We start from the raw sequence: 9,997 nt of genomic DNA, 5'->3' as shown, positions 1-9,997 counted from the left end.
ACAATCATGGAGTGTTTCTATACAATAGACACTCAGCTGACTGATGAGCTAAACGATCATGCAGCTTCAGCTAAACGATTGCATAACGTTTGTTAAATGATTGGGCATCGTCTATACGATAGACACTGTTATCTCCCACTTGCTCAATCGTTTACACGATTGTTCTCCTCCAGTCTCATCCTCTAACCAAGTCCACACAGAGCCCACACTCTGGTTTCTCACACCGAGAATATCAAGGTAACCTTTGTGGTGGTGTCTTACTCAACTCGACACTAGTTGAGGTTATTTGGAGGTTGTTCGTGGTGTTCATGTGGAGTCCACTGTGTTCGTGATCGGGGTGATCGTCGTGTTCAAGTTCGCTGTGATCATGTAGTGTAGCGGTCGAAGTGTTCAAGCGTTCATGTTGCAGTCTTGCTGGTTGTTCGAGCGTTCGTGATCAAGGGTGTTGAAGATGAGTCTTCAAAGGTATATGAATTTCGTCCCTTGATTGTATAGAAAGCATGTTATAATTTCGTTTTATGCATAGCCTGTTGTTTCCGTTTTGTGATTGTAATTGTGTTGTTTATATACAATTGAAATTTGGAACGATCCTTCCGCTGCTCATGGAAATCCTCATGTTCCGATTTTCTTCACAACCATCCTATCTTTAAGTCTTGTAATTAGTTTAAAAAGTTGTTTTTGATTTCATGTTGTTTTCTATGCAAGTGACGGGTTGCCATTTTTGATATGAAAACTAGACATATTAGAAATTGCTTAGAATGCAGTATAGGGGAAACCCACTAGTCAACTCCCCGACCAATGTATTGATGTACTCTTTGCAATCAAACCTTTCTTGCAACCGTAAATCTTCAATGGATTCTTTAATGATGTTTTCAATGCTTTTCCTCTCTCACGTTTTATAAAACCATTTTCTCTCAAAATGCCAGTAGAGGCTACATCATATACCGATGCTATCCGTGACTTTCCATTTTTACACAACTGACTTGCTCGCCGAATTAGAGCAAGTGTTGTACAATCGTTTGTTCTGTATATGAAAGTTTGTGATTATGACACCTGGTGCGTACCTATGACGCTTGTGCGTCTACCTAGCCTTGCATGTGTCGAATGCCTTCGCTCTGTGCGTCATTGCCCATATGGGCTACGCATGCATGCGTGTGTATGTTGCCAATGTGTTGCGTCTACACCTCATAGGCGCTTGTACAATCCGCACTCTAGTGTCGAGCACACTTGCCCATGTTACATGTGTTGCCCATGCACATGCCCTGACACAGTTGTTTGCAAGGGTTCATCAATTGTGCTAGTGCTTAAGAAATACGGTCCTCACACTCGGCCTCAATAGTATGAACGATGGGTGGCTTTGACGTGCTCTCTAATCTCTGCATGGAATTTGCAAGCCGGGAGGCACAGTCAACCATGATTTGAAAATGGGCTTGGAACTTCAATTGAAACAAGATATTCCTGCAAAATTGAAAAGAACTATTTGCAAGTTCACAAATAATATTTTCCAATGTCATACCTTGGCTTGAAGGTTGAGAAATGAGCTGCTCAACTTGGTTCTCGATATGGGTTACATCCCAGTTGCACACTTTGATGATCTCAAAAGATGGTTATAACAAGGGCTCATCTTGCATCCTAACTAATTCAATAATTGAGTGATCAGGTCACTCAAACTCTGAAGGTCAGTTTTAGTCTCTGCTCCAGAACAAAGACTTTCCTACTAGAAGCTTGAGAACTCTTGCTGCCTATGAAAATTTTCCTACTCAAACTAAAAAGAGAAATTATCAACCTTCATAATCATTTTCTCTAAAGACATACCTGAGTCGGTAAAGCAAGCTTGCATCGACATGTTGGGCACAACGGTATGGATCGTCATGCCTAACAACCAAATTTCGAACAAGAGAGGTTAGCTTAGAAATTTGACTCTTAAGCTCACATACCTCTTCTTTTCGTTGAGCGGCTTGCCTTGCACAAAGTGAATAGTAGATACAAAGCGCGTCATCTGCCATGACTAAACAAGTAGACACAAAGAAAACGGAAAATATTTTAAGGGGTTTTTTAAGTTTAAAAAAGAAAAATTTAACAAAGAGAAATTAATTGGCTCCCTGGTAGTGGCGCCAATTTAATGGACCAAAGGTTGTTAAGTCCTTCAATTGAACAAATAATATTTATAATACTAATCTAGAACTTCAACTAACTAATAGTCTTAGTAGCAAGATCGGGTTGAACCACAGGAAGTCTAAGATAAAATCTCTCTAAGCTAAATATATGTTTGGAAAGCAGTAAAAATGGGGGGGTTGGTTTTAGTTTCGATAGGAAAACTAAAGTGCAAAAAGTAAGATAGTTTGAGAGAGAGAGAGAGATGCACGAGATTACCTTTTCCAATTAAAAGATTATTGGGCTATTTATGGATTAATCCATTGATTTATCATAAGAATTTAGTTCATGGGTGATCTAACTATCAAGTTAATCGACTATACAGTAATGTTCGATCAACTCCCTTAATAGAAAATCAACGCGGATGTCAATTCCTAAACTAAAAAAGTAGTTGTCATGCAAGCTTATTTACTTGGGCCTTGTTTGATAACCACTTCAATTTTTGTTTTTGGTTTTTGAAAATTAAGCATATTTCTTCCTCATTTCTTACAATGATTTGCGTCTTTCTTAAGAAGAATTGTTGAATTCTTAGCCAAATTCCAAAAATAAAAATAAGTTTTTAAAAGCTCTTTTTTTTAGTTTTCAAAATATGGCCTTGTTTTTTAAACCATTGGAAAAAGTAGAAAACAAAAGGAGAAATTTAGAGGTAGAAGTAGTGTCCATAGACTTAATTTTCAGAAACTAAAAACAAAAAACGACGAGGCCTTGGTTAATCACATTAAACTCTTGGATTGATTGGTACATTAAATTAAACTGACCTAATCTAACTTAACGTCTTTCCATTCCTTAGGTTTCATTATCTTTCGTTACCGATGACCCTAGTAATGATAGAAATCAAACTATAATTGTAACTCTACCTATTTGTCACTCAAATAAAGAATTTTTTCATTACGAATCCCAACATAGATGGAAAAAACATACAACTCATGCATTGAAAAGACTAATCCTATTAGATTTGGTGTCCTAAATCTCATATATCTTGTAGTTTGTAAAAATAAATTATTTAATAAAATAAGAGGTATTTTATTAAAATTTAGATTGTATTAATTCAATCCAATAAACTAAGATCCAGGGTTATTTTATATAACTTAAAACATGTATGTGGTCGACATACAGGTAGATCATGTTTAAGTAATAACCTAAATGGTCTGTAGTAGATGGATAAGGCTAGGTACCTTATCCTGGTGACACTACAAATACAACCCATTTTGTAGCTATTACAATTGTTGTAAAGTGCTACAAATGATCTGATCATTCGTGTGGAGACATGTGAGCAGGAGTATTCTATACAAAGAGTTTTTATAAGATCAGATCACGAAATGAATACTCTCTCTATATAACACCGTTACTAGAAGAGACTTACATTTCATTAGGATGACCATAGATGACTTGGCATTAATCCTGAGTGAGTTATGAACTCCTGTTTATGAGGGCAATCCTCTGATTTGTACAAGTGAGAGTGGTCATGTTAGCCAACTCAACAAGCCTACAATTTTAGGGATTTGTCCGAGTAGGGAGCTAGGAACTCAACTACGCAAGATGGAATTTACTCCTTCTAGACCTTAGGGAAAGTAGATAAATTGCTCCTTTAATAGCTGGTTCTGAGTCTTGAACAATGAGGCCTCGACCTCTCACTGGCTCGAGAGATGTCAATTTATAGTTGGACTATAAACTGTTTGTTCATTAGAGAAATCAATGGTACTTAAGAAGTTAGATGTAACTATAGGGGTAAAACGATAATTTGGCCCAACTGTAACTATAAGCTGTCGGAATGTATCAACACGAAGCGGAAGTAACGAGGATCATTAAGCACTCTAATTCATTAATTTTGGCAGAATATAAAGCATGCTCTTGCAGAAATAAATGGGTTTCAAGTCATACCTTTGTAGTCATATTGAAATCTCGATTTTCAGCTGCAAATCTCTCCAAATCTCATTGTAGACCACCACAAGATCTTTCTCAATATTCTCTTGGTACTCTAGATTGAATTGTGGGACACAAAATAAGCTTGAATCAAGGGAACTTGGAAGATAACTCACAACAGCAACCCACTTGAAGAACTCCTTCAACCGAATTTTTAAGCAAAAATTCTATCGATTGCATACCCCAAATTCACTCCAATCTTCTCAATATATTGCAAACCATCATGCAAGAAAGATAGCTGCATGAGATGTAGCTCATGCTTGGAGTTGAAGCTTAAAGATGGTAGTTATGGATGAGCTACTTGAAGATGATAATGGAAAAACCATTTTTCCATTTTGTATATTTTTCTATTTTGAAAATCCAAATTTGATTTTAGAAAAACAGTTTGATTTCAAAAATCAAAATTATTAATTTCATAAATTAATTTTTCTAATAAAATTAATAAATAATTATTTAGACAATTTAAATAATTCTAATTAATTTGATATCAAATATTAAATTAATTTTACACAAATCCACCTTCATAGGAGGTTGGATTACAATGGTGGGCAAGGATTTATCAAGTCCACTATAGGTATGCCAAGATGACGACAAATATAGTAGAATGCCTCAATGGAATGTTGAAAGATGCCCGAGAACTTCCAATAACAAAGCTATTAGAGCATATCTGGGAGTGGCTACAAAGTTGGTTCTATATTCGACGTACACACGCAATGGCATGCACAAACATTGTAACTGATTACGCAATGAGTATTCTTAAGGAATCAGAATTGACGTCTAGAACATATCGTGTTTCTCTGATGGATATGCATAATTAATGTGGACGATGGATATTTGGGGGGGTTGGTTGATCTTCGTTCACGGACATGTACGTGTACGGAGTTTAATTTCCTCGAGATCCCATACTCCCATACAATATCTACAACGACCCTGAGAAACATTAATGTTCAAACATTATGTGCAAAATGGTTTATGGTTGAGTGTGTGTTTGCTGCTTAAGCCGGACCAATCTTCCCAGTCAGACACAGTTAAGAATGGGTTAGAGATTTTGAACCAATTCTACCACCGCAAAAGGTAGTAAATGTAGGTCGACGTCAAACCATCAGGATACCTTCAATTGGAGAGGAGCCACGACAAATATACAGGTGTACACAATGTGGTCAGACAAGACATAAGAAGAAAACGTGCAGACAAATGTTGATAACACCTGGTACTGGCCCATCTAGACTAAACAATATGTAATTTTTGCTTTCGCTTCAATTTTTTTATACAACACCAATTATACTATACAATATGTAATTTTAGCACCAATTATATTCTGTAGAACACCAATTATACTGTACAATATGTAATTTTAGCACAAATTTATCTAAACGATCGCTTATTTATTTATTTGCTTAGTTAAATGTACAACACCAATTGTATTCTACAAATTTAGCATGAATTTATCTAAACGAAAACTAAACGATTGTGTAACAGTTAGCTAAAAAATCGCTTAGAATTATCTAAACGATCGCATAACAAAACCTAAATGATTGCTTAGTATTATCTAAACTATCGCTTAACAAAACCTAAATGATCTCTTAGTATTAGCCAAACGATCGCTTCATAAATTACTACACGATCGCGTAATGGATATCTAAATGATCGCGTAACAGTTAGCTAAACGATCGCTTAGTATTATCTAAATGATCGCATAACAAAACCTAAACGATCGCATAATATTAGCCAAACGATCGCATAATGGATATCTAAACGATCGCGGAACAGTTAGCTAAACGATCGCTTAGTATTCTTTAAACGATCATTTAATAAAAACTATAGTGGATAGCTAAACGATCGCTTAGTATTCTCTACATGATCGTGTAACATTTAGCTAAATGATCGCTTAGTAATATCTATTTGATCACTTAGTAATATCTCTTTGATCGCTTAGTAATATCTCTCTGATCGCTTAGTAATATGTCTCCAATCGCTTAGTTATTTATCCGATCGTTTAGTAATATCTCTCTGATCGCTTAGTAATATTTATTTGATCGCTTAAAGTATTTGTAGAGATGCATTCACCATGCGGTCTGAAGGCTTTTTAAAAACTGAGGGTAATTTTAAAATTTCACATGGGCAAAAGGTCAGTGGTAGAAAAGTTTTTAGAAAGAGATCATTGGTAGAAAAGTTTTTGGGTTTCGAGTCATTTCGTGAAATTTTTCCCAGTAGCAGCTGACTTCCAATTTGGTTCTACCCATGGAAAAAAAGGGCTAAAAGAGCGAGGGGGCCTAAGTGGCTGCACGTGTGAGGACGAGGGATTTCCTTTTTTTTTTTTGTCTTCCTTTCTTTTTTAGTTACAGTTTATATATATATATATATATATCATTGACATCCCTTTACTTCTCCTACAAAATTAAATCTCAAATTTCCAAATCTTATCAATCCAATCCATATATTAAACCTTTCACCATTAAAATTTCATATTTCTCTTATCAATAATTAACTATTTTCTCAAATTTGGTTTCAAAATCCAAAATTAAAGAACCATAAAATCCAAACAATTTAAGATAAGCAAATTAAATTCACCTGAGATTTGGGATGTTACATTTTTCCCTCCTTTAAAAACTTTTGTTCTCAGAAGGTCTAATCTTGAACGAGCTCTAGGTACTCTGTCCTCATCTCATCCTCTCATTCCCAAGTTGTCTCTGCAAACTATGTATTTTTCCATAGAGCTTTTACTAATGTCATCTCCCAATTGCGCAAAGTTTTCACTTCTCTTGCAAGAATCTGCTTAGTCTTTGCTTCATAACTTTGGTTCTCATGCAAATACAAGGACTCAAAGTCCACCATATGAAATTGATTTAACAGCCACCTATTTGACATAGGAACAAAGAAAACACTGTAAACTGTAAAAAGTGACACTAACAATATATCCTAAAGCCCACTTGCTCTAATATTTCAAATGGCTCAATGAAAATATAGGCTTAGCTCCCTTTCTTTCCAAACCCAAAACACCCTTCATATGTACTACTTTTAAGAACACTTAAACCACTTACTTCAAACTCCAAGTCTCTGCATCTCATACCAACGTAACTTTTATGATTGCTTCGTGTTGTTTGCATTTTGGTTTTATTCTTTTGGATAGGATCATTGGTACTATATACTAACTCAGGTCCCAACAATTTCTGCTCCCCAACTTCATCCCACTAAACAGGAAACCTTCAACTCTTCCATAAAAAGCCTCAAAATGGCATCATGCCAAAACCACTTTGATAACTATTAGGGGTCGTTTGGTTTAAGGTTTTATATATGCCTAGGAATTAAGGATGCCTGGGAATAATAAGCCTGAGAATAAGATTGATGGGAATGAATGATGACTGTGCTTGGTTGTACATGGGAATGTTATCAAGATTTTATGGGAATAATTTTTTTGGTACTTAATTTGTAAAATTAATCATGAAAACTCTCTAAAATTTTAATAGATTTATTGATAAACAACAAATTCAATTCAAAATTTTGAGAAAATTAATTATTTAACAATCAAATAATAATATTAATTAAATTATTAATTACAAGTATTTGTAAAATGAAAAATTTACAATTAAAGCTACTTGATTACATAACTTGATAGGATCGATTTGATGAATCTATATAATTATGATGTATTAATTAAAGAAACAACAAATGATATTATATTTATCCTAATGATCATTAACTAACTATAAATATAACTAATTAGTTAATTGATTGATAATATTATTGCTTCAGTTCTTGACAATTTATTGAAAAATAAGAATAGGTATATATGTGTGTATATATAAACTAGTTTATTAAACTAAAATAAAAATTATAAATGTTAAATTTTTTTAATATATTATATATATATATATATATATTTTATTTATTAAATAGTAGTAGTTAAATTCATACACAATAATTTTAAATTTAATATAATTTTATAAAATATAAATTTAATTTTCATATAATAAATAATTTAAATTAATCAGTTTTAATAATATATAAAAATAAAAGAATAAATAAATGTATTAAAAGAGAAGAGAGTAGGAATGAAGACAACTCACCTTTTTGGATGGGTGTCATTCAAGGGTATAAATGATGCATGGAAAAAGCATATTCTCATGCCTAAAGCTTCAAAACTTGTACCAAACAAGGGGATGGGTATCCCTTGCCCATATCCACACTTATTTTCATTCTAATTCCCTCAATTCAAACACCCCCTTAATGTACTCAAACTCCATAGGATACAAGTGAAAGTCCCTACTTCCTACCAAACTAACGCCACAACTACATAACATACCTCCTAGAATTTGGTTCAAATACTCTACTTGACCATCAGTCTATGGGTGAAAACCACTATAAAACTTAAGCTACTAACAATCGTCAGTACTTTAACACATTCACTCAAAAAACTGTCATACTGGCATATAGAGATTTCCATACATGTGACCATGCAATCACCAATACTAACATATGATGTAATCTCTAGATACCTAGTAGAGCGAATCTAGTCAACTAAAAATGGTTTGTACTCTAGTAGGGTCGACTGTAGTGCCTTCTTAATAGCTACATGCCTGAGGAACAACTTTGTCCAATTAAGTCTCGTACTCGTTAGAAACTCGACATGAGGCTTCCTATGGCTAAAGACTATTGGGGAAAAAAAACCTTGCTTGGGACAATCCATCTGTTACTCTTTAGTCCGAAAACAATCGGTTAAGCCCTGGATTCTTCCTACCCTTCTCCCAATTCGAAATCAAGGTAAATAAGATAAGGGATAGAAACAATGGCAATCAACAAACTCTTCAACTCTTTATTTATCAACTTATCAACAATCCTCTCGGTCCAGAATTATAGAGGAAATAAGAAATAAAACTAAACAAGAGAGCAATTAAAAATACTCAATGGAAAAACTAGAAATGCAGAACAGTATTCTCCAGCCTCAAATTCGAGAGGTGTTGGACCCCCTCCTGAAGGACGAAACGTCTTTCACCCAAAATCTTCTCTGCCTCTTCCTCTCTTTCTTTTTCTATTTGTTTAGCCCCCTGTGGTCCCACCCCCAACGAATTTCTCAACAGATTTTCCCTTTTCCCCCATATTTTCATACTTCACTATCCCTCTAACTAACTCTTGTGATGTTTTTCCCTTTTTGTCCCTCCTCTTGTATGTGAATATAATGGGAAGTTTTACATTACCGCTCCTCTCAAAATGCACCTTGTCCTCAAGGTGGAAGGATGGAAATTGTTGCTTGATATTCATTACCGACTCCCAAGTGGCCTCAATATCCGAAAGGCCCTTCCATCTAATAAGCCATTCTTGTATGTTTAGTTCTCCATTCCACCTTACTCCAAGCACCACTTCAGGGGCAACCTGTAGCTCAAATTTTTCAGTTAGCATAGGAGGTAATGGCTGTATATATTACGACTTACCCAATTTTTTCTTAAGTTGAGACACATAAAATACATCATGTATAACTGCCTCTGGTGGCAAATTCAGTCGATATGCCACTTCTTCTATCTTTTCAGTTATTTGATACGGACCATAGAACCTTGGAGATAATTTCTCAATTTTCCTTTTTTCTAGAGACCTTTGTCTGTAGGGTCTTAGTTTGAGGAAAACTTCATCTCCTACCTCAAATTTCAGCTCACGTCTATGTTGGTCAGCCTGCTTCTTCATTCTATTTTGTGCAATTTCCATATTCTTCTTAAGTGCATTCAAAGCCAAATCATTTCTTGATTTTATTTCCCCATAATGGATCAACAGCAGGGGAGTCCTTCCATAGATAGCTTGGAATGGGGTGGTCCTTATTGACGCATGAAAGGTGGTGTTATACCAATACTCTGCCCAAGCCAGCCATTTATTCCATCTATTAGGTTGCTCATTGCAGAAACACCTTAAGTAAGTCTCCAAGCACCGATTT

This window comes from Benincasa hispida, chromosome 9, assembly GCF_009727055.1.
Source record: "Benincasa hispida cultivar B227 chromosome 9, ASM972705v1, whole genome shotgun sequence".
Lineage (NCBI taxonomy): Eukaryota > Viridiplantae > Streptophyta > Magnoliopsida > Cucurbitales > Cucurbitaceae > Benincasa > Benincasa hispida.
This window is presented reverse-complemented; position numbering follows the sequence as displayed.